We start from the raw sequence: 26286 nt of genomic DNA, 5'->3' as shown, positions 1-26286 counted from the left end.
GCTGCTGTGCTCTGATTGGCCAACCTCTTGCAGCCTGGCCAGGCTGCCTTGATGAGGTGTGAAGTGGCCTGGCTTCACACAAAGAAATGTGCCTGTGGGAGGGAATCTCCCCTCAGCAGATGGTGAGGCAGGAAGGGGGAGGGCTGCCACACTGGTCTTCAAAGGCAGAGGACATCTGGAGCAAACCAGCAACACCCCCACATCCTGCAACCCCAGACAACTAGGTGCTCCCTTGATTAGATTAGGAGAGGGCAGGAGAGGGGTGTGTTTATGATTTTTAGCCACACCAGTGGGTGGGCTCAGCCAGATGTGACCTCCAAAAATCATTTTCAGCCATGATGGATTTTTGAAGAATGGTTCCCTGTGGGATTGATTTTTCCCACACTTCCCAGAAAGTGGTCATCACAGGGGGGAGGACCCTGCACCTGATTGGAGAATAAGGACCCCCCTGTTTTTCACCCAGGAGCAAGGATAAAACTGGCAGACCTGCACCCACACCTCAGTTCCCTACCAGGAAGAATTACAGAAGAAGAAGGACTGCACCTGGAACTTGCACTTAGAAGGACTGCACCAGCTGCACACTTGGGCTTCACCACAAGAAGGACTTTACCTGGGACTTTACCTGGCTTCAACTGGTTCAAGGAGGGACTCCCTATTTGCTACAGGTGAAAAATTGCTAACCAGAGTCCCCTGCACCAACTCCTGAAGAAATTAACCAGCTGACCACTGCCCAGTGGCCAAAAAGGAGTTTGTGCCAGGTGCATTCTGGGAGGTGTAGTCCACACCCCCAAGGATCATCTGAGAGCTTCTGGATCCTTGGGGTGAGCTGTGGACCCCAAAAGAACCTTGAAGGAACATCTGGGAGAAGATCCAGAAGTTTGGAGAACTTTTGAAAAAAAGCTCCATAGAGGGACCGACCCGCCGCGGCAACTCTAGCCGGCTTGCCTCAACCGCGACCCTGCCTGATTTGTGTGTTCGTCCCGGTGAAGAAAATCTCCCAAAAAGAGACTAAGGGGGTCATTCCGACCCCGGCGGGCGGCGGGCGCCGCCCGCCGGGCGGAAAACTCAAAAAGACCGCACCGCGGTCAAATGACCGCGGGGGTCATTACAACTTTCCCGCTGGGCCGGTGGGCGATCTCCAAAAGATCGCCCGCCGGCCCAGCGGGAAAGCCCCTGCAAAGAGGAAGCCGGCTCCGAATGGAGCCGGCGGATTTGCAGGGGTGCGATGGGTGCAGTGGCACCCGTCGCGATTTTCAGTGTCTGCAAAGCAGACACTGAAAATCTTTGTGGGGCCCTGTTAGGGGGCCCCTGCACTGCCCATGCCAGTGGCATGGGCAGTGCAGGGGCCCCCAGGGGCCCCACGACACCCGTTCCCGCCAGCCTCGCCAGGAACAGGCTGGCGGGAAGGGGGTCGGAAACCCCATGGCGGCGCTGCAAGCAGCGCCGCCATGGAGGATTCCCTGGGCCAGGGGAAAACCGGCAGGAAACCGCTGGTTCCCCTTTTCTGAACGCGGCTTTACTGCTGCGGACAGAATGGCCCGGGAAGCACCGCCAGCCTGTTGGCGCTGCTTCCTCTGCCCTCCACCCTGGCGGTTTGAAACCGCCAGGGTCGGAATGAGGGCCTAAGTTTGAACGTACAAAGTTGAACGGGACCTCCCAGCCAGCGTATCCGAGGAGGGCTCCAAGGACGTCGGATCAAGATCCACGTTTACCCCAGTCGAAGGATTTTCACATAAAAAAAACGACTAAGTCCGAAGGTAAAAATCTCCACCGAGGATTCCCGCGACACGTATCCGGAGAAGGGTTCCAGGAGGTCGGATTGGACTGGCAGGTTCGTCCCGCTGAAGAAAATCTTCAGAAAAACGACTAAGTTCGCAGGTAATCTTTTGACCGAGGCCTCCCGCGGCCTGTAGCTGAGCCTGGTTCCATCGCGGTCGGCCTTAAACTTTGACTTTGCCCCGGTCGAGGTGCAACCAGATGATCCGATTGGCACTTTTTGTTTCTAGGCGCTAAAAAACAATAATTCTTTAAAAATTCAAATCTCCGGTTCCCCTCATCCGATTTTATTCGTTTGTGTGTCATTTTAAAGATTAAAATATAATCTATTTTAATAAATTGGTTTTGGATTTTTAAACTGTTTCCTGTGTTTTATTTAATTACTGTTTTGTGATATTCGAATGCTTTACACTCTGGTGGTCATTACAACTCTGGCGGTCGGTGAGTACTGCACCTACGACACAAGGGAGGGGGGAGGGAAAAGAGAGTGACACACACACGCAACACGCAACACCCCCACCCTCACCCACTACAACACACGCTAATACATATTGATACATCACAGTTACACCCCCCAATACCCCCTGGAAGAATGCAAGGACAAAAGGAAAAGAGTCGAAAAATTGTGATGTATTAAATTACTTACATCAAAAATATTTACAAATATATACATTTATACTATATACAATTATATACACCAAGAACTCAAGTCCAAGGGAGTCCACCATCATAGTCCGTGGCTCACTGGGCCCAAAAGGCATGGGCGAGGCCCACACAGGATACCCGAACAAAACGGAGAGAACACTGCAGGCGCATCAGATAGAAGTAAAACAGGCACCTCAGGGGGAAGGGATGGGGCGCACCTCAGCTGGTTGAGTGCACGACTCCAAATCCACGAGGGGGCCGCATCCCCACTGTTCAATCCTGGGGAGTGCAAAGCCACAGTCTCTCAAGTCTCTACAGTGGGTGGTTTGCCCAGTGTTCAATCCTGGGGAGTGCAAAGCCACAGTCTCTCAAGTATTTACAGTGGGTGGTTTGCCCACTTCTATATCCTGGGGAGTGCAAAGCCACAGTCTCTCAAGTCTCTACAGTGGGTGGTTTGCCCACTGTTCAATCCTGGGGAGTGCAAAGCCACAGTCTCTCAAGTCTCTACAGTGGGTGGGTTGCCCACTGTTCAATCCTGGGGAGTGCAAAGCCATAGTCTCTCAAGTGGATGTCAATCTCCACTGGTTCTGGAGGGGGCCTTGTGCCCAGAGTGCTTCATCATGCCAAGGACTGAGGTAGTGTATGTATCTCTCCACTGGTTCTGGAGGGGGGCCTTGTGCCCAGAGTGCTTCATCCTGCCAAGGACTGAGGTAGTGGATGTCAATCTCCACTGGTTCTGGAGGGGCCTTTGTGCCCAGAGTGCTTCATCCTGCCAAGGACTAAGGTAGTGGATGTCAATCTCCACTGGTTCTGGATGGGGCCTTGTGCCCAGAGTGCTTCATCCTGCCAAGGACTGAGGTAGTGGATGACAATCTCCACTGGTTCTGGAGGGGCCCTTGTGCCCAGAGTGCTTCATCCTGCCAAGGACTGAGGTAGTGGATGTCAATCTCCACTGATTCTGGAGGGGGCCTTGTGCCCAGAGTGCTTCATCCTGCTAAGGACTGAGGTAGTGGATGACAATCTCCACTGGTTCTGGAGGGGGCCTTGTACCCAGAGTGCTTCATCCTGCTCGTGGCGGCCTCAGTAGCGTCAGAGCTTTTTGCGCTCATGGGCCTGCGGTGCTTGTGGCGGTGGTGTCTTTGGCAGCGGTGCTTGTGGCGGCGGTGTCCTTGGCAGTGGTGTCCTTGGCAGCGGTGCTTGTGGCAGCGGTGTCCTTGGCAGCAGTTCAGCTGCTGGCGGTCCTGTCTGTGGGGCTGCTGGAGGTCGCCTCCTGGGCAGCAGGGCTGCTGTTGTTTTGTCCTGTCTGGGGCAGTGGGGCTGCTGGCAGTCGTCTCCTGGGCAGCGGGGCTGCTGCTGGCGGTCCTATCTAGGGCAGTGTGGCTGCTGGCGGTCGCCTCCTGGGCAGCGGGGCTGCTGCTGGCGGTCCTGTCTGGGGCAGTGCGGCTGCTGGCGGTCGCCTCCTGGGCAGCGGGGCTGATGGCGGTCTTGTCGGCCGTGCTGATCTTCCCAGACTCGCCGGTTTTCCTGTGCCCCTTCCCCTCCTTGGATGATGTTGCAGCTGTCTCCACAATCTCAACTGTACCCCTGGGAGCGGCTTTGGTGGCTGCTCTCTTTCCCCTCTCCCGCCAGGCACTGTCCAACTTTTGATGCTTGACAGGTGGGGGACTGTCCGTGCTGTGGCTCCTTGCCACACTGCCTGCCCTGCTGCCTGGTGCACTCCGTAATCCGGTGACTACTGGCACCACTGGTCCCGCCGATGTAGTGGCTGAGGTGCCAGGTTGGGACCTGAAGAGTCGGGCCCTAGGAGACTGACAGGGTGGGGGAGGTGAGGGAAAGTGGTCAAGGGTGGACAGGAAAAGTTTCTTAGGAACACTGGGACGGGTAGTTGGAGGGGTTTTGGGAGTGGAGGTAGAGGTTGTGGTCATAGGAGGTGTACGTTTGCTGACTTTGGGTGAAGGTGCATGGGCTGGAGGCTGTCGTGAGGTGGATGGCTGTTGGGTGGGTGTGTGGCTGCGTTTGTGTACCTTGGGAGGTGGCTTCACAGACACACTGGGAGAGGACACAGGGGATGTGTGAATGGTAGTGGGGGTGGTGACTGCACGTGAGCGGGTGTGGTGGTGGGTGTGCTGGTGATAGACGTAGTGGCTGAAGATGTAGTGCATGCAGGTGTGAGTGGAGACGAGACAGGGAGGGAGGAGGGAGACGAGGAGGAGGGGGACACAGTGGAGGCAGTGGATGTTGGTTTGTCTGCATGTGTATGATGCTTGCGTGAGTGCCTGTGGGATGTGTGGTGCTTATGTTTGCCAGAGCTTCCTTTGTGTGTTGAGGTGTGTGCATGCTGGTCTGATGGTGTGCTTGGGATAGGCTGAGGTACAGGGGTGTGGGTCTGGGTGGAGGAAGTTGGAGGGGGGAGGCTAGAGACAGGGACAATGGCTGCCATCAGTGCTGAGGCCAGAGTCTGAAAAGCTCACTGAAGGGCTGCCTGACCAGAATGAATGCCCTCCAGGAGCCATTGGTTTGTTGCAACTGCCTCTCTACACCCTGGATGGCATTCAAAATGGTAGACTGCCCAACAGTGAGGGACCTGAGGAGGTCAATGGCCTCCTCACTGAGGGCAGTAGGGATGACTGGGGCAGGGGCTGAGGTGCCTGGGGCGAAGGTGATGCCCACCCTCCTGGGTGAGCGGGCACGGGGCAAAGGCCGAGGGGCTACTGGGAGGGCGGTGCTGGTAGGGGGGGTGGCGGTTGTACCTGTAGATGCAGGAGGCACAGATGAGCTGCCACCGGAAGGGAGCTCCCATCAGAGGAGGAGTCTGTATCGCTGGTGTCAGCTCCTGTCCCCGCTGTGGAGCTCCCCTCGCCCTCCGTCCCATTGGTGAATTCGGATTCCGTAGTGTCGCCCTCCAGGGCCATGTAGGATGCAGCTCCCTCCTGCTCCGGTGCCACTGCTCCTCCACCTGATGATGCTAATGCACACAAGTACAGGGAGACCACAAAAAGGGGGGGGGGAGACAGAAGAAAGATATGTTGAGTGCATGCATTACCGCTACCGTTGGCGGACACAACAGACACAGAAGCCCCCTGCACTACGCCGCACACTTGGGGTCCCCTATGCAATCCCTGGGACATGGCTTACAAGGCTATGGCCGATTTCTGCACACATGGATGTCACAGGAGCCTGACTAGGTGTAGTTGGCACTGTACCCAGGTGGGGTGGGGTGCCACAGGGACTGCCTGAAAAAGAGGACTTAACTAGCAAACTCGGCCAGGCCTAGGGGAACCCACAGCCCACCTCCCCCACCCAGACACCTCCAATGTGCGCTGAATCAGCTGAATGAGAGTGTACTCACCCCCTTGTTGCTGCTGTGATGCCCTCAAGCGCTCATCCAACTCCGGGTACGCCACCACCAGGATCCTGAACATCAGGGGGGTCATGGTTCGACGGGCACCCCTCCCACGCTGGGAGGCCATCCCCAGCTGGGCCTCCGCCGTCTTCTTGCTCCAGCTGCGAATGTCCTCCCATCTTTTCTGGCAGTGGGTACTCCGTCTGTGGTAGACCCCCAGGGTCCGGACTTCCTTGGCAATGGCACGCCAAATATCCTTCTTCTTGTGGGCGCTGACCTACAGGAATTGTACAGGGGAAAAAGAGAAGTCATTACCAACTGCACCGTCACAGTCATTAGCCCGCATCCCTCCCCTTGCCATATGGCACATGCACTCACCGTCGTTTCATGCATGCCTCATTCCCCCCCCATCTTTCATCCACCCCACTCCACACAAGCATTGCCCATACAGCATGGCAACGGTGTACTTACCTGTTTGTCTGGAGGACCGTAGAGTAGCGTGTACTGGGGGAGGACCCCATCCACGAGTTTCTCCAACTCCTCCGTGCTGAAGGCAGGGTCCCTTTCCCCAGACGCACGAGCCATTGTCTCTTCCAGACTTAGGTCACAGCAGCACTTGTAGTGTAGGTCCTCTCCTGTCGAAGATCAGGTATAGAGTGATTGAAGAGTGAGAATATGGCGGTCACGTCCGCGGCGGTCCGTACCGTCACCACCGGCGTACATCGTCATTGGCTCCTGGGACCCATAGAGTCCAATGTTAACCAAAGCAGAATTGCGCTGCGGTCTTCGCCCGCCTACAGCAACGGTGTACAACGCCAGCGCAGTTACCTCATATCCCATTGTCCCACTTTACAGGTCAGGCAGCCACCATTTCAGGGGCCCACATGGCTTTATTTTTGACTGTGTCACACATACCTAGGCCTTGGCTAAACACTCATACAGGCAGAATTCGGTTTATGAATAGTTTTCGGAGTAAGCTGTGTTTACGTACCTCAGAGTTGGTTGACTCTGTGCTCACTGTTCTCCTCGATAGGCACTGTCCGCTGGGGCATGTAAGGAGATGGCGGCATCCTCCGGTGTACAGACCGCTGGTGGACCTGTCGACAATGGAGGAAAGACATGTGATCATCACCTACAGGCTTGATCATGCCACAATCTAGGAACTGTGTGCCCAGTTGGAGCCAGACCTGATGTCAGCTATCTGCCATCCCACAGGAATCCCCCCTCAAGTGCAGGTGCTGTCAGTACTCCATTTCCTAGCAAGTGGGTCTTTTCAAACAACAGTGGCCATAGCATCAGGGATGTCCCAGCCTATGTTTTCCAACGTGTTGTCCAGAGTGTTGTCTGCCCTGCTGAAACACATGCGGAGCTACATCATTTTCCCTCAGGTGGAGGAATTGCCTACAGTGAAAGGTGACTTCTATGCCCTGGGACATATCCCTAACATCATAGGTGCCATTGATGGGACACATGTGGCCTTGGTCCCCCCACCCGCAGGAGTGAACAGGTGTGCAGAAACCGGAAGAGTTACCATTCGATGAATGTGCAGATGGTGTGTTTGGCAGACCAGTACATCTCCCATGTTAATGCAAAATTCCCTGGCTCAGTGCATGACGCTTACATCCTGCGGAATAGCAGCATCCCTTATGTGATGGGGCAACTACAGAGGCACCGGGTGTGGCTCTTAGGTGAGCACCTGGACCCAAATCAGTGGGAATAGTTGTCTGGTTCTGGGGATGTCCCTAAGAGTTAGTGTGTGTCTAACAGTTGTCCCTCGCCATTTGCAGGTGACTCTGGTTACCCCAACCTGTCATGGCTACTGACCCCAGTGAGGAATCCCAGTACAAGGGCAGAGGAACGCTACAATGAGGCCCATGGGTGAACTAGGAGGATTATAGAGCGGACCTTCGGCCTCCTGAAGGCCAAGTTCCGGTGCCTCCATTTGACAGGTGGATCCCTATTCTACTCACCAAAGAAGGTGTGCCAGATCATCGTGGCCTACTGTAGGCTTCACAACTTGACTTTGCGGCAACAGGTGCCTTTTCTGCAGGAGGATGGTCCAGATGGAGGTGTTGTGGCAGCTGTGTAGCCTGTGGACAGTGAAGACGAGGAAGCAGAAGAAGAGGACATCGACAACTCGGTGATCCTGCAATACTTCCAGTGAGACGCAGGTAAGAAGACAAACCTGCCTGCTACATGTACTTTAAAACTACTACCTCTCTACTGTCTGTCTTTTTCACCCAGTGTATAGTCACTGAGTTGTCACTTTCCCTTACGATTTCACAGATGTGGGTCCTACTGTGTGACATCTGCTTTGTTTCCTCATGGACTAGAGCTGTGTGACATAGGTATGTTGACATTACGTTTGAAAGAGCATTTTGTCACTGTTATTGCTAATACACTAATTTGAAATCACAGACAGACTCCAGATTGTTTTGTGCTTCAAGGGTGTTTATTTAAGTGCTCAATATTGAAGCGGGTTGTAAAATGGTGAGGGGTGATGGTGGAGGAATGTCCATAGAGTCCAAGCTATTAGTCTCACAGGTGCATTGTCCAAAAGAGCATAGGAAGTGGAGCTGGGGCAGTTTGAGGATGGACAGGGTGACAAGGTGGGACAAAAGGATGACAATCAGGGTGGTCTTATTTCTTGGCGGGGGTTTTGGCAGCGTTCTCTGTCTTTGTCCTGGATCTCAGGGACCGTTTGCGGGGTGGTTCTCCCTCTGCAGGGGGTGGGGTGCTGGTGTGGTGGTCCTGTGGCAGTGCCTCCTGTCCACTAGCACCGGCAGAGGTGGTGGGCAGTTCATCGTCCAGCCTAGTGTCAGGGGCCCCTTGTTGTGCCACAGTGTCCCTCCTGGTGTTGAGGACTTCCTTCAGCACCCCTGCAATGGTGCACAGGGTGGAATTGATGGTTTTGAGTTCCTCCCTGAAGCCCAAATACTGTTCCTCCTCCAGCCGCTGGGTCTCCTGAAACTTGGCCAGTACCGTTGCCATTGTCTCCTGGGAATGATGGTAGGCTCCCATGATGTTGGAGAGGGCCTCGTGGAGAGTGGGTTCCCTGGGCCTATCCTCCCCCTGTCGCACAGCAGCCCTCCCAGTTCCCCTGTTTCCCTGCACTCTGTCCCCTGAACGGTGTGCCCACTGCCCCCAGGTCCCTGTTGTTGTTGGGGTGGTGGGTTATCCTGGGTTCCCTGTAGTGGTGGACACACTGCTGATTGACGTGTCCTGGGGACAGAGGTATGGGCCCGCTGGGTGGGTGCTGTGCTGGTGTTTCCAGAGGGGGGAAGCTCTGTGGTGGCCTGTGACTGTGTGAGGGGAACCGACTGTCCCGAAGTCCCAGATGGGCCAGGCTGGTCGTCTAGATCAAGTTGGACAGAGCTGCTGTCATCACTGTGGGCCTCTTCTGTGGGTGGTGTGGACATGTCTGGACCCTCCTGTCCAGTGACATTGGGTAGGGGTCCTGCAGGGGTGTAAAAGCTTGATTATTGCATCTGTGTGTGCCATGGTGTGCAATGGGTGGTTGACCGTGTACCCCAGTGCTTGCATTCCTGTGTGGGACCTTGTGTGATGATGGTTTAGGGGGGTGTATGGGTATCTGTAGTGGACATGCATTGGTGATGGGTGGCCATGCTTTGGTGTTGCATGCAGGGCTTGGTGTTGGGATGGGTGGTTTGTGATATTGGGACATTTGTGAGTAGTAGGACTGATGGTGGTGAGGGTGAGGGTGGGGGTATGTGATGGCATGCAGGTAGGGTGGGGGATATAGTAGAGAAGATTTGACTTACCAGAGTCCATACCTCCAGCTACTCCTGCGAGGCCCTCAGGGTGAAGAATAGCCAAGACCTGCTCCTCCCATGTTGTTAGTTGTGGGGGAGGAGGTGGGAGTCCGCCGCCATCCTCTGTACCGCGATGTGGTGTCTTGAGACCACGGAACGCACCTTCCCCCGTAGGTTGTTCGACCTCTTCCTGATGTCACCCCTATTTCTTGGGTGCTGTCCCACTGCGTTGACCCTGTCCACGATTCTTCGCCATAGCTCCATCATCCTAGCTATGGAGGTGTGCTGCACCTGTGATCCGAGTAGCTGTGGCTCTACCCGAATTATTTCCTCCACCATGACCCTGAGCTCCTCCTCAGAGAACCTGGGGTGTCTTTGCCGTGCCGTAGGGTGGCGTGGGTGATGTGTGGGTTGGTGTGTGTTGTGATGTGTGGGGTGATATTTAGTGGTGTGTTGTGTGAGGTGCGTGGATGTTATGTGGGTGATGGTGTTGAGTGCCTGTGGATGCTCGTTTGTAGATGGTGGTGTCTCTCTGTGGCCTTCAGTCGAAGTTGTTGTCGTAGGGGTTTGTGGGTGATGTGGGTGTGTGTTTTATATTGTATTGGGTGTGTGGGAGTGGTGTGTGTATGTGTATCAGGTGTGTGTAATTGGAATTGTCCACTGTGGATGTATTTTGTAAGGGCGTGTGTATTTTGAGCGCGGCGGTGTGTACCGCCAATGGAATACCGCGGTTGAAAGACCGCCGCGTGGATTCGTGGGTCGTGATAGTGTGAGCGTATTCCTGTTGGCGTGAGGGTGGAGGTTTTGTTATCGCCAGTTTATCACTGACCTTTGGTGTGGCGGACTTGTGTGGGTGTCTAAATTTTGGCGGATTCCGAGCTGTGGGTCATGATGACCGTGGCGGAATTCCGCGGCGGTGTGTTGGCAGTCTTCTGGATGGCGGTAAGCAGCTTTTACCACCAATGTTGTAATGACCCCCTCTGTCTCCTAAGTTAAGCCTTGTCGTTCGTTGCCAAGCTACCAAGGGTTGAGCTAGGTTTAATTTACTGAGACCTAACTGGACCTAAGTGGAGGTTAGTGGCCTATTGCTAAGTGTAGGTACTTACCTGCCCTTACCAATAACCCATTTTCCAACACACTAACTTTAAATACCTTTCTAAATGCAATAGAACTTCCTTCTGCAGATGATTTAAGCAAATGATGGAATCTTCCTTGGATGGAGGCAGCATCTGTTGCGTTAATCAAAGGGGAAAGTGAAGAACAGTCATCACTACAGTCACTTTTACAGCATTAACTCTTCTCTTTCTAAATGTGGAACGGCTGTGAAAGTATCATCTGATTAAAATACTCAGTAACCGTTTGATATCACACTTTTGGACCATTCCAGGAACTAGTGCTCGCCCTGTAAATAGAAACTAGAGCTCGCCCTGCAAATTTAGGCATTACCACAGTTAGAAAACTAAGGAGCCAGACTATTCACTTAAAATACACCTTCCAGCATATAGTATAATAAGTGGACAGAGACTATTAACACATTTAAGTTCTTTAGAAGGTCTGTTACCAATCCTTGCATTCTTGCCAAAATTAAAAGACAGACTGACATATAAACTTGTCAATAACAAACAAAGCAGGACTAGCTAGTCAAGGGGTATCATGCATTCTAGGAGCAAAGCAGGATCATAGTGAGAGATCATCGTCACCTTCTGGAACTCAGGATGAACTAAATGCCAGCATAAAAAAACTGAGAATCTCTTTCCATCCAGTTTTCCAAAGAAGTATACATTGCCAGGCATTGATATTGCAAACCCAAAACTGAACACTGGCAAAAATGAAGCGAAAGAGACATTGGACCATTTCAATTGTTCTCCAAGTAATGGTTCAATACACATGGAGACACTTCTGAATGCTTCTGATTTTCTCTAGAATCTTTCCTCCATCACTAAGGAGAACATGTTCAATTATCAGGAGCTCTATTGGTTTTACAAAGAATCCCAGAACCCATTCTAACATTACTTAAAAAAACAACTACAAATAAGAGATGTGCGGAGCTCACGGAGTTCTAATCTGTGGAATTCTGTGGATTTGGCTAAAAACTCCATGGAATTCTGTGGAGTTCCACATGCGCCGGAGTGCCAGCTGCCCTACAACCCTGGCCTGATTGGACCTGATTCAGATGCGCTAAGCTGGGTTGGATGGCCGACCCTGCTTAGCGCTTCCGAGATCAGGCGGTGGAGTGCCGCCTGTCCGACAACCCAGGCCTGAATGGACACGATTTGGAAGCACTAAGCTGGGTCGGCCTGCCGACCCTGCTTAGCGCTTCCGAGATTGGGTGCATTCAGGCCAGGGTGGCATGACGTAGGCAGTGAAAGCTGCCATTTCAGGCCACTTGTGTTGACACAGCCCACCAGCCTGGAACCTGCTGCTCTCCACACCTGCACACTTCCTTTCACCAACTACCCTCCTTCACAAACTTGTAACAGAGGGCCAAGCACACCCCCTTTCTTGCACCAGCCTTGTAATCGCTTCTTCTGCCCAGCACTAGCAGCAGCAAACCAGCTCGCCACCAGCAGCCTGGTATTTTCACAAAGTGCCTAACCTGGCTTGCTACTGGGCTCTAAGGCACTCTCTTAGGTCACAAACATCTCTATCTGGAAGGGGTGCTGGTCTACCACTCAGCAGCTGATGCTCACCCAGTCTCCAGCTCTCCCTGCTGGCCTCAACACCACACCCCAAAACACCACTTCCTTTCCCAGGGACTCTGGGGAGACATGTTCTTTTCAAGTGGACCTGTGACTGCACGATTCCTTTTTTCCAAGCAGAGACCCCCCTCATATGCACATACTGTCCATGCCAAGTGCCAGCCCCCTGCATGTAAATAGAAGAGAAAGCGAAAGAAGAATCTTACTTGGGTTCAGCCAGCATACAAGAGGGTCACCATTGACAGCAGCCAGGCTCTTTGCCTCCCTCTGCCCCCTGCTCCTGGGCTGCTGAGGACAGTGAAAGGAGGTAGGCCTGGAGCTGGAGCTGGCGTTGGTACATCCCCTCAGCAGCATCTTGCAACAGCTGCACGTGACCGGCAGAATAAGGTGCAGCCCTGTTATGGGCTACTCGGGGCAAGCAGACTGTCTGCGCTTGTGCTGTGTGGCCCATAACTTGGCTGAAGACTAATGCGCAGACAAGCCGGTGAGCTCTACTCCGCTGCCAGGGCTAGAGGAGTTTTTGGAAACTCAGCGATCCAAGAGCGGATTGCCAAAAACTCCATTAACTCCTCTAGCAGTGCGGAGCTCACTGCCTATCCATACTACAAATTCAGACCACAGTTTAGAAATTCTGAGCCTGATTACAAATTTGCCAGTCCATGGACCACAATGGCGCGGGACGACCACCATCGTATTATGATGCAGTCCTACTGGCACCAACAAGCAGTGCAGACACCTGCGGCTGTGAGATAGGCCAATGAGGCTGTCAGAGGAAGGACCGCTAGGGTTTCCGCTGGACATATGATGTTGCTTTCCACCGAAATCATTGTTGGAGGTCCAACTACCACATCTCAGCTGGCGGAAATAGAGGCAAATAAAGCAGGAACACACCTGTAGGCAGCTTTACTCATCCTGTGCTGCCATGGATCCGATCCTTCACGTCCTGCTGCTGCTGATAGAAGGAGCCCACATTCAATGCTGCTGTGGATGCAACCAATGGTAAGACAAAAGACCTACCCATGTCTCCAAACATGATAGCAAATCGACGAGCCACCATTGACCTAGTATGGGGGCTATGCACCATGGACCAAGTATACATGTGGGTGTCCCTGGTCAGAGTATTACACAATGTATGACCCAATCGCAGCCCCATGATGCCCCTTGTGGGCCGGTCACTGACACTACGCTACAACACTCCACAAAACAACATGTCTGCACATCCTAGTTTCAGGGACAGTGAAGTGTACGCAACATTGTATCACACAACAACAACACCACATCAATATCACACCTACTAATTGAACTGACACCCTCACATTGCTCACGTGCCATGGCATGTTGTGATATTGAAGACACATATGTATGGATGTGTCATTTAAACACCCCTTCCATGCAACATCCCTGAAATGGACCCACACACATCATCCACTTTGCAAGAGAATGGAAGGTGAATGGGATGCACAATATTTTGTGAGACAAATATCCAAAGATCACAATGTAAACAATACCTGCAAAATAGGGATGGCAGCCTCAGGGGGCTGTGTGAAGGATGCTGCCCTTGGACACATTTCACTTTGTACAAGCCCCAGAAACACTATTTGCATAGGAACTGGGGCTCTATGTATCTCAGGGAAAACCAATAATATAGCCAAGTGCCATGCCTATGTGCCAAATGTGTAAGTGTAAGTCAACAAAGCAAATACAACAATTAACCCCCAAAGTTGGATCTTGCCGACCACAGCAAATAGATCACCAATCAGGGTGAATCAAACACAACTGTAGTACACCACTAATGACTCAGGAATGACAAAAATGTAGATAAGTAATGACAAGACAAACGTGTACCCAAAAAACAGCTTGGGTTTATTAACACAACTTACATTTTGATTAAAGGCCATTGGCCAATCCACATATATTAGTGCATGCACACTGCTGTGCACCACAGCTTAACTCCCTGATCACTGCCATAGGAATCTCCACAAGAAGGGGCTTCAGGTGGGGAAGCCAGGCACCTCGGTGATCACACTTGGATGGCGTTGGGTGTGATTTAGAATGGGTGAGTTTGGTTTTGGGAGGGTGGGCTTAACCTTGGGAGGGGTTGGCTTCTTTTTGGGGTGTGGAAGGGTATGGCTGGTTTCAGGGGGGCAGGGGCAGATGTGATAAAGGAGGACTTGGACGTGGAAGGGATGGGTCATGATGTGGGTGGGGTCCTTTTGGGTTTGGGAGGGGGGTTTCCACAGGGGTAAGGGCAAAATAAAACAGGTAACTTTCTTTGGGTAAACTGGTACATGTCAGCGGAAGGGATTGGGGTTGGGAGGTTGAGGAAGTGCTTGTGTTGGCTGTGGGTGTTGTTGGTGCTGGTGTGTGTGTGTCTGAGGTATTCTTGTGTTTGGGTGGTATCTCTTGCATGTGTGAGTGTGGGTGTTTGCATTTCTTGAGGGGCTGAGGTGGAGGTGATGGGTAAGGTGGGTGTGCAGGCTGTGTCTGTGGGTTGTTTGGGTGGTGTCTGGGGGTAAGGTGTATGGTGGCTGATGGTGGGTGTTGGGTGGTATCTAGAAGTATGTGTGTGTGTGGTGGATGTGTCTGTGGGTGTTGGGGTGGTATCTGGGTATATGGTGTGTGTGATGTGAGGGTCTGTGGTGTTGGGGTGGTGCCCAGGAGTATGGTTGTTATGGTGTGTGGGTCTGTGTGTGTTGGGGTGATGTCTGTAGAAAGAGTGGGTGTGGTGGTGTGTGAGTGACTGCTGAGTGCTTGCATGCTGGCGTGTCTTGTGGTGTTTGTGCTTATGTGTGCTGCTTGTGTGATTAGAGGTGGGTGTGTGCAGATGTGTGTGTGTGTGCTTGTTATGTGAAGAGGGAACTTGTATGGGGAAGAGGTAGGTGGTATGGTGGTACGATTGTAGGGGGTGGAAGGCTTCCATCAGTGAGGAAGCCAGAGGCTGAAGATATCTCTGTAGGTTAGACATGGCAATATGATTGCCTTCCAGGTACACAACCATCTGCTGGCTGCCCTGCATCTGGATGGCATTCGGGATGGCAGCCTGACCCACAGAGATAATCATCAGGAGGTCAATAGCCTCCTCACTCAGGGCAACAGGGGTAACGGGGACAGGGGGTGAGGGGCCTGAAGGAGACACCCACCGTCTTGGGTGAGTGGGCAAAGCCAACTGGGTGGGGAGATACAGGTAGGGTGGAGATGGAACTGGGGAGGCGGACAAGGATGGAACAGGTACATGTCCAAATGAATCCACCCCCACTAGGGAGTGGGCACTGGAGGAAAAATCCAAAGATGAAGATGTTGATCCTGTGTCCTCCGTGGCGCTCCTCTCAACCTCCAGGCCACTGGGTCCATGTCTGATGTCACTGGACTGGAGCTTCAGTGGCCAGCTGCTTCCCCACTGGTTTAGGCCCTGTCTTCACCTCTTGCCTGTGCTGATGCTGAAACTACAAAGACAAATAAGGTCACTACATGTGTCCGATTACACTTGAACAACAGCTTTGATCACCAAACATACCCATAATGTACAATAGTCCCCGGCCACAAGCTTCAACATAATGGCTCCAATATTTGCTACACCATATGCATGCATGCTACGTGAACTGTGAACAGTTGCCCACAGGAAAAGCAGAATCACACACAACTTTTTGTGATACAGATTCCCTTTGATGAATGAGTGTACACAACCATGTATGGTTATCACATCCCTGCAAGTCACACCCTGATGCATGTCAACAGTTAGGTGATGAACCTTCACCATTCAACATGTGCTAAACACTTCGCAAAATGATTCCACCTCAATGGAATGGAAATGCACACTGCAAGTAAAAACGAGTCCTCCCTGTCCCTGAGTGATCGGTGAGGGTATGTGTGAGCCACCAATCAATAATGACCCACTCCTGTCTGTGGCACCACATGAACTGTAGCCCCATCACATTTGTACAATTCCAAACACATGTTGGCATGCACACATATGTGAGAAAATCAGACATCATCCCATGAACACTTGTAGACCATGCATGAAACAGCAGTGTAAATGATATAGCAAAAATTGAAAGGTACACATGCTTACTTGTAGGCACAAGGAATCATGGCATAAGAATGTTAGCAAAATCATGTCCCTGAACATTCACTTCTTATTAAGGAAAAGTATTGCTCTGTGACTGTACAGAAAAGGGCAATGAATGGTCTGTCACATGTAAGATGGCCACCTTCACATGAGAGACAGTATTGAGGCACCAGTAACTTTGACACACTGAATACAAATGACCTGTGGGGGAAAGATGCCAATATGCTTACATGAGCAGACACATGGCTGAGCACAGTGATCCATTACCTCATGCTGTTTGTTGTTGGGGCTGACACACTGAAGACAAGTGTAGTGTTAGGTATAAATGACACCCACAACAGACAAAATTATGTGATTGATCACTGTGCTCAGCTGTGTGTTAGCCCTGGAGAGTATATGGGCACTTGAGTAGTAGACATCTTTGATGTGTAATGGTTGTAATGTTTCTCCTGTCAGTAATACTTTATCACATGATTTTGGACCTACTCATCATATACGTTGGTGTGGACACAGTGACTAATGCTCCAACTCATTCAATTTCATAAATGGGTACCCTGGGAGAGGGAATGGGTGACAAGCTCCAATGCACCGTCCTTTGCCAGATCTTCAAACAATCGAAGAATGTCACATCATCAAACAGTTCCACCTGAATAAGCAAACTATTGTGGATTTATGTTGTCAGTTGGAGCTAGATATGATACCTCAAACACAAATCTGACATGCATACCACCCATTATTTAACTCGTGGCAGTATTACACTTCCTGGCCACAGGGTCTTTCCAATATACAGTGGCCATATTTGGTGGTACGTTCCAACCCAATAGACGTGCTATCAGCAATGGTAAAACAAATTGACAGCTATATCATATTCCCCAGACATGAGGATTTAGCGAATGTGAAGGCTGACTTCAATGATTTTGATCACTTCCACATGTGGTGGGAGCCATTGATGGCACATATACTGCTGTGGTGCCACCACAGGCCACTGAACAAGTCTATTGCAACAGGAAGCACTTCCATTCTATCAACGTGCAAGTTGTCTGCTTGTCAGATCTCTACATCTGAAACGTTGGTGCCCAGTTCCCAGGTGCAGCCCATGATTCCTTTGTAAGACACAACAGCACCATACCCCAGATGATGTCACAAATGGAACCAGAGAAGGCCAAGCAGGTTGGTGAGTCACATTCTTCCTGATTTTGTGTGTGCAATGTCAGGTGCTATAATCATGAAGTGAGTGACTAATTTTGGCACCTATGTATCATTCCAAAACAGGAGACTCAGCATATTCAAACCATACTAGGTTGCTTACATTCCTAAGGAATCCAACTATGCCAGTGGAAGTCTGTTTCAATGAGGCCCATGGAAAGAATGCAGCAGGAAGTGGAGCAGGCCTGTGGGCTCTTGAAGACCAGATTTCACTGCCTGGACAAGACTGGGGGAGCCATCCTCTACTCACCCGGGAAGGTGTGTTGATCACAATGGAATGCTGCATGGTCCATAACATCACCCTGTGAAGGAATATCCCTCAGGCAAAATCTGCCAAAGAGTATTTCATGAGGAAGCTTTTGACACATTCACATTTTGATGCTGTTCCTTTGTTTGTGTCAGATTTGTCTAATGGACTTTGTTCTCCAGATGTTTGCTATGTGACTTGTGTCATATGTATGGTTTCATACCTATACTCCTTTGTTCTTTGTTCAGGTACCTTCACCATTAGATCTTCATTTGGGTATTTCAGAGTTGTGACATTGGAAGGTATATCATGCTGTTGGGACAAACAAATTGGACATGGATTGTTCCTAGGAATGTATTTCACAGAAATTGGGTAAAGAAGACCTGTGTCAAGACAGTTTGCACAGTGATAGGATGGAATGCAGAAGTCTCCGTTGGAGTTGGGGTTGCTGTGTGGTGGTCATGGTGCATCATGTGTTTCACCTTATAGTCAGTAAAAATGTTGCTACAGGCTAAATTCATGTCAGTTTTCCTTCACATTGGCTAAACACTCTTTTTGTCTGAACTGTTTGCAGCGGTTAGTGTGTTTTATAATTGTAGGTCAAAGTGCCTGTGGCATATCACTGACATTTGTTTGTGTCATACCACCAGAAGCAGTAGCACTTGATTGTAATGACACTGTGATAAGGGACTGTTGTACTGCCATCTATATGGGTGTTGCATTATATGAGTTGGGCTTCCTTATGAGAGCTAGAGGATATGGCTCCAGCTGAAGACATCAACCACCCCCATTTTTGCCTATTTAACAGGACAATGTCTGATATGTCCATTCTTGCAATGTTCTGAGGGTCTGTACCAGTATACTTGGTGGCCTATACAGTCTGATATGGTCATATCTGAATTGCAATGTACCTGACATCTTGACAGCCTATGTACTCAACAATGTATTAAATCTCTTCTGAATGTATGTGTTCATGTGTAATCGTTGTAATCTTAACACTGTGCACATGTAACATATCCCTGCTTGCACAAGTAGCTTGTATGAATGTGAAATTTAAAACATCAGATAATGAGTTTGTGATGGGTGAATTTATTACAATGATAATACAGGAAACAAATTTGGGAACAAAAGAAGCAAACATGTGAAGTGAAGGGGTTAGGCATGGTGAATTAAATCACTGGAGTAGATGCCACACCTTTGCAAGTCCAAAGTCTAGAGTACTCTTCCCAATGGAACTGCAATGTAGTTCAGGATTGGTCCACAGAGTGTATGTGTGACACACAAAGGAAGACATTAAGGAAGAGGTTTCTTGCTGACAGTGGTGGGTGTCTTGCCATCTGCACCTCATGGAATCTTATGTGGATGTTCCCACTCATGAGGGGGGATCAGCTGCTGTAGAGGCACGGGTATCTGAGGGTAGGATTTCCTTCCTGTGGCTGCTGCAGATGTACTTGAGCTTGAAATAGTTGGCCCACAGGAAGGGGTGAATGGTGGTGGAAAAACACTGCTCAGGGTTGTGTGGATGTCCCTTAGCACCCCTGTTAGGGTGCCAAAGTTGGAATTGTGATCATCCAATTTTTGGATCATGTCCCTCTGCAGCTGCTTCATTTCCTGGAGTTCAGTTAACATCTAGCCCAAGACATGGCTAATGGTATCCTGGTTGACACAGCCTCAGTGGCCTCACTCCCCTGGACCACAGCATCCCTCCTTTGCACCCTTCCCCCATGAGCCTGTGCCATTGGCACAGCTCTCTTCAACTGGGTCCTGGACCCTCCGTGTCAAGAGTATTGGGGTGCACCTCAGGATCCATGAGTGGGGGGGCACAAGGTGGTTGAAATTGTGCTAGGTACACAGGTTGAGGAGGTGCATTGTTGCCTGTGATGTTGATGCAACAGGGCTGGGAGGCGTCAATTTGAGTACAGTGAGACTCACTGTTGCCATTTGACCCAGGTGCCAAGATGTGCCAGGACTGTCCTACAGTGCCCTTCATCAGTAGAGACCAAAGAACAACAAAAAACCCTGAAACACGTGTCTAGAGATGAACAGTACTGTCTGCACTAACTTTAGTGAAATACTACAGATTTTTTCAAGGAAGAGTTAATTGTTCAAACTGCATGTACCAGGATGCAAGGGGCGAACTCGACTGGAATGTTAGGCAGTGTGCTCCCAATCGGACTTCATGTTTAAAAGGCTGCCTCGAGCCGTTGAGCTGATGAGCTCTGGAGACGCACCTGTGAGCTGGGGACTGGTACTAAACCTGAGACGATATCGGCAGCATTTCCAGCAACCCCAGATATGTTTGTTGTTCTTTGGTCTCTACTGATGAAGGGCACTAACCCAGAAACAAGTGTCTAGAGATGAACAGTACAGTCTGCACTAACTTTAGTGAAATACTACAGATTTTTTCAAGTAAGCGTTAATTGTTCAAACTGCATGTACCAGGATGCAAGGGGCGAACTCGACTGGAATGTTAGGCAGTGTGCTCCCAATCGGACTTCATGTTTAAAAGGCTTCCTCAAGCCATTGAGCTGACGAGCTCTGGAGATGCACCTGTGAGCCGGGGAGTGGTACTAAAACTGAGACGATATCGGCGGCATTTCCAGCAACCTCAGATATTTTTGTTGTTCTTTGGTCTCTACTGATGAAGGACACTAATCCAGAAACACGTGTCTAGAGATGAACAGTACTGTCTGCACTATACTACAGATTTTTTCAAGGACGCATTAATTGTTCAAACTGCATGTACCAGGATGCAAGGGGCGAACTCGACTGGAATGTTAGGCAGTGTGCTCCATATCGGACTTCATGTTTAAAAGGCTCCCTCGAGCCATTGAGCTGACGAGCTCTGGAGATGCACCTGTGAGCCAGGGAGTGGTACTAAACCTGAGACGATATCGGCGGCATTTCCAGCAACCCCAGATATTTTTGTTGTTCTTTGGTCTCTACTGATGAAGGGCACTAACCCAGAAACACGTGTCTAGAGATGAACAGTACTGTCTTCACTAACTTTAGTGAAATACTACAGATTTTTTCAAGGGAGCGTTAATTGTTCAAACTGCATGTACCAGGATGCAAAGGGCAAACTCGACTGGAATGTTAGGCAGTGTGCTTCCAATCGGACTTCATGTTTAAAAGGCTCCCTCGAGCCATTGAGCTGACGAGCTCTGGAGACGCACCTGTGAGCTGGGGAGTGGTACTAAACCTGAGACGATACTAGTGTCATTTCCAGCAACCCCAGATATTTTTGTTGTTCTTTGGTTTCTACTGATGAAGGGCACTAACCCAGAAACACGTGTCTAGAGATGAACAGTACTGTCTGCACTAACTTTAGTGAAATACTACAGATTTTTTCAAGGAAGCGTTAATTGTTCAAACTGCATGTACCAGGATGCAAGGGGCGAACTCGAATGGAATGTTAGGCAGTGTGCTCCCAATCGGGCTTCATGTTTAAAAGGCTCCCTCGAGCCATTGAGCTGACGAGCTCTGGAGACGCACCTGTGAGCCGGGGAGTGGTACTAAACCTGAGACGATATCGGCGGCATTTCCAGCAACCCCAGATATTTTTGTTGTTCTTTGGTCTCTACTGATGAAGGGCACTAACCCAGAAACACGTGTCTAGAGATGAACAGTACAGTCTGCACTAACTTTAGTGAAATATTACAGATTTTTTCAAGGAAGCGTTAATTGTTCAAACTGCATGTACCAGGATGCAAAGGGCGAACTCGACTGGAATGTTAGGCAGTGTGCTCCCAATCGGACTTCATGTTTAAAAGGCTTCCACGAGCCATTGAGCTGACGAGCTCTGGAGACGCACCTGTGAGCCGGGGAGTGGTACTAAACCTGCGACGATATCGGCGGCATTTCCAGCAACCCCAGATATTTTTGTTGTTCTTTGGTCTCTACTGATGAAGGGCACTAACCCAGAAACACGTGTCTAGAGATGAACAGTACTGTCTGCACTAACTTTAGTGAAATAGTACAGATTTTTTCAAGGAAGCATTAATTGTTCAAACTGCATGTACCAGGATGCAAGGGGCGAACTCGACTGGAATGTTAGGCAGTGTGCTCCCAATCGGACTTCATGTTTAAAAGGCTCCCTCGAGCCATTGAGCTGACGAGCTCTGGAGATGCACCTGTGAGCCGGGGAGTGGTACTAAACCTGAGACGATATCGTCGGCATTTCCAGCAACCCCAGATATTTTTGTTGTTCTTTGGTTTCTACTGATGAAGGGCACTAACCCAGAAACACATGTCTAGAGATGAGCAGTACTGTCTGCACTAACTTTAGCGAAATACGATAGATTTTTTCAAGGAAGCGTTAATTGTTCAAACTGCATGTACCAGGATGCAAGGGGCGAACTCGACTGGAATGTTAGGCAGTGTGCTCTCAATCGGACTTCATGTTTAAAAGGCTCCCTCGAGCCATTGAGCTGATGAGCTCTGGAGATGCACCTGTGAGCTGGGGAGTGGTACTAAACCTGAGACGATACTGGTGGCATTTCCAGCAACCCCAGATATTTTTGTTGTTCTTTGGTCTCTACTGATGAAGGGCACTAACCCAGAAACACGTGTCTAGATATGAACAGTACTGTCTGCACTAACTTTAGTGAAATACTACAGATTTTTTCAAGGAAGCGTTAATTGTTCAAACTGCATGTACCAGGATGCAAGGGGCGAACTCGACTGGAATGTTAGGCAGTGTGCTCCCAATCGGACTTCATGTTAAAAAGGCTCTCTCGAGCCATTGAGCTGACGAGCTCTGGAGACGCACCTGTGAGCCGGGGAGTGGTACTAAACCTGAGACGATATCGGCGTCATTTCCAGCAACCTCAGTTATTTTTGTGGTTCTTTGGTCTCTACTGATGAAGGGCACTAACCCAGAAACACGTGTCTAGATATGAACAGTACTGTCTGCACTAACTTTAGTGAAATACTACAGATTTTTTCAAGGAAGCGTTAATTGTTCAAACTGCATGTACCAGGATGCAAGGGGCGAACTCGACTGGAATGTTAGGCAGTGTGCTCCCAATTGGACTTCATGTTTAAAAGGCTCCCTCGAGCCATTGAGCTGACGAGCTCTGGAGATGCACCTGTGAGTCGGGGAGTGGTACTAAACCTGAGACGATATCGGCGGCATTTCAAGCAACCCCAGATATTTTTGTTGTTCTTTGGTCTCTACTGGAAGGGCACTAACCCAGAAACACGTGTCTAGAGAGGAACATTACTGTCTGCACTAACTTTAGTGAAATACTACAGATTTTTTCAAGGAAGCGTTAATTGTTCAAACTGCATATACCAGGATGCAAGGGGCGAACTAGACTGGAATGTTAGGCAGTGTGCTCCCAATCGAACTTCATTCCTAAGTATGTTAGCCTATTGTGCCATGTTACCATGGTATTGGAGTATTTGATATGATATGTGGGAAGCTTGCCTAAACTATTAGACTCAAGCAGGTCATTAGATGTGCTGATTAGTTGCACTTTGAATGAGGGAATGAAAATGACATCTTACCAACAGTGAAGCCAACACAGTGGAGAAGCAATCTGTGCATCTGACCATTCGGAAACCTAGTTCAGTGTGATACAGGCAAAACCACGACTTTGTTGGATCTGTATCTGCAGTCATCATGTGTGCAGTGCTGTGCCAATGTGTTTGCTGCTGCTACCAATCTGTTGATGCAGCTTAAGGCCTTGGGAATACTTGGTGTACATACTTGGTAAGATGTCATTTCTGTCCTCAATGGTTTAAACTTGGGATACTAGGTCAAGATGGAGCTAGGTAGACAGACACGTCTCTGAGTTAAGCATGATCTGTATATTGCTCAATCCCAGGTGAGTAAACTTCATTTAAGAGATGACGGGGTCTTCTGGGAGTTGCAATCAGGCTACTCCCTTTTCTCCACACACTAGAGAAGCTTCATTTGAGAGTTTACAAACAGGTGTATTTGGGTAAGTGGACATTGGGCTGGTGGTTGGAGGTACAGAAACAGGGCCTATTTGGATTTCCAGTCAGGTCACTCCTTCTACTTCCCAACACTTGACAAATGGTATACTCCCAGGTGAGTAAAGAGAACCTGAGACTTCACAAACATGCGTATTTGGACAAGTGAACACTGAGCTGATAGTTGGAGCTGTAGAAACAGGGTCTCCTGGGAGTTGCAGTTAGATCAATCCGTCTACTTAACACACTAGATACATGTTGGCTATTACAAATCTATTGCCAGACTGCATTTAGGTTGGAGCACACATTTACATGTTGAGACATACCATCATTTGGGATGGATTTTTGATACTGAAACACTTAAAGGCACAATTCCAACTTATGGCATGCGAATGGGCCTTGGTATTTGTAATGTTAGGTCCAACAGTACACATTGACAGTCTTACATCTCACATACTTTGGGTATTGAATGTTGGTAAAGTCAATGAGCAACTCAGTGACAAAAGCTGAACTGTGAGCTTGCAGGAAATCACAGTTTTGTGACAGTTTTTGTGTTGTAACTTACCAGACACTGTTCCCCAGGTATCCCTATCAAACCCTCAGGATGCAGGATGGCCAAGACCTTCTCTCAGGGAAAGCTTTGCAGTGGGGACTGGAAGGGCCACCATCAGTCTTGTTGACCTCCATCTGTTGCCTGGGGGCCAGGGACCGCACCTTGCCCCTCACATCGTTCCACCTGTTCCTAATGTCCTCCTTTGTGCGCAGGGTGGTGCCTACAGCATTCACTCTGTCAATGATCCTTTGGCACAGTTCTATTTTCCTACTGAAAGAAGTGTGCTGGACTTGAGCTCCAAACAACTGTGGGTCTGCTCTCATGATTTCATCCACCATGACTCTCAACTCATCCTCTGAAAAAAGGGGATTTTTGAGACATGACCGGGGAAGGAATTAAAGTGGGTGAAAGGGAGCTACTTAGAAAAGAAAAGTGATGTGGGGATATTGAAAAAAGGAGTGCCTTATCTCTCGGAACAAAATCAAATCTTGATTGCAGTGGAGATGCAAAGGATCATGGTCTGTGAAGGGGTGTGTTTTATAGTGTGATTTGTAGGTGTGTCCACTGGGCCCATGATTGTCAACTGTGTTGTTTCTGAATTCATCCAATAGGTACTTGTCTGTTGCTTTCCTGAACACGTACTGCAGTTGTTGACTGCCATTGGCTATCCACCACAAGGGGACCTCCTCGTCGACTGTGTGTTTGTAATCAGGTCCGGGGTTGGCCGTGGAGCTGACTGCACCATAGTACAGACCACCAAGATAACAGACCACTGCGCTACTGCTGGTCAGCACTCTGGCTTGGCAGGTGGCAGTTCTGCCCATATACATCATAATACGTGGTCTGGGGACTGCCACCATAGCAGTCTTTTTGGGACCGCCACCTTGGTGGACTGGCGGTCTGACCACCAAACTCATAATCAGGCCCTCTGTCTCTAATATTAAAATCACTTGCAGGTCAAAGTTAACTTCCGTGCCATTTACAAAATCTAAATATGAGTTAAAATGAAGAGATAGGTTTGGGTCTAGTTGCAGCAGAACTCAATAAAACTATGATAACAAACAAAGCTGCTAAAACAAATGTGGAGCCACAGACAGGAAAAATAAACTTGGTAAAGTTTAAACCTTGAGAAAGCAACTGACAATGTACTAGTTTTTTCACTTTGAAAACTGTTTTCTGAAGACTGTTCGACTGAACAAAAATTGATCAGATGATCCCTCTATAATTTCTTCACTCTTTTTTCCTATCTGTTATAAAATGCAAGAAACGGAAGGAAACGCCTTAGAATCAGAATTTCTAAAAGAGGTGGATACTGCAACAGTTATTATCATACAAAAAGACAAGCATGGAAAAAAAGGAGTTGGGAAAAAGTGAAGAATCAGAAAAAAAGTGCTTAAAACAAAGAATACTCAATTCAAATACCACATTGATTGGCCATCTAAAGAGTGTAAATGATAAAAATGAGTATGAGTCTACTGGACTACCAGAACAAAGCTCAGTGCTGGATACTCAGACTGTTTCAGAATCTTATGTAAAAGTCATGGATCAGTACTGTCAAGGACTAAACTCTCTAGCACCCATTAAGTATTGAAGATGCATGCTACACACTGAAACTAATTTTCTAAATCAGGAAGCTTTGCTTTATTCGTTGGTATCCAAAGACTCTGTTGATATTTCAACAACTATTGAAATAAAACATCTCTCCTCCAAGGACAATAATCCTTGTAAGCATGTCTTCAGTAGAAGAAAATGTGGTCACCTGCCTAATGAGCCAACTTTATCCTTAATAAGAGTTGAATTCTTGTCAAAAATAGTTCCTACAGTAATATTAAATAACTGTGACCTTCTCTGGAAACGTGGTTATGGATGTAGTATTTATTCCACGGAAAAATGCAGTATTTCATTCTGGAAAAAATGATCTATTGGAATCAATGGTGACAAGTGCTAATAACCATCAAATTCAAACACTAAAAGAAATATGAGTCTACACATATGATAGTACTCCCAGTAAACCATAAAGGTAGAAAGGTAAAAACTT

Source organism: Pleurodeles waltl, chromosome 1_2 (assembly GCF_031143425.1).
Source record: "Pleurodeles waltl isolate 20211129_DDA chromosome 1_2, aPleWal1.hap1.20221129, whole genome shotgun sequence".
Classification (NCBI taxonomy): domain Eukaryota; kingdom Metazoa; phylum Chordata; class Amphibia; order Caudata; family Salamandridae; genus Pleurodeles; species Pleurodeles waltl.
Note: the sequence above shows the minus strand (reverse complement) of the source record.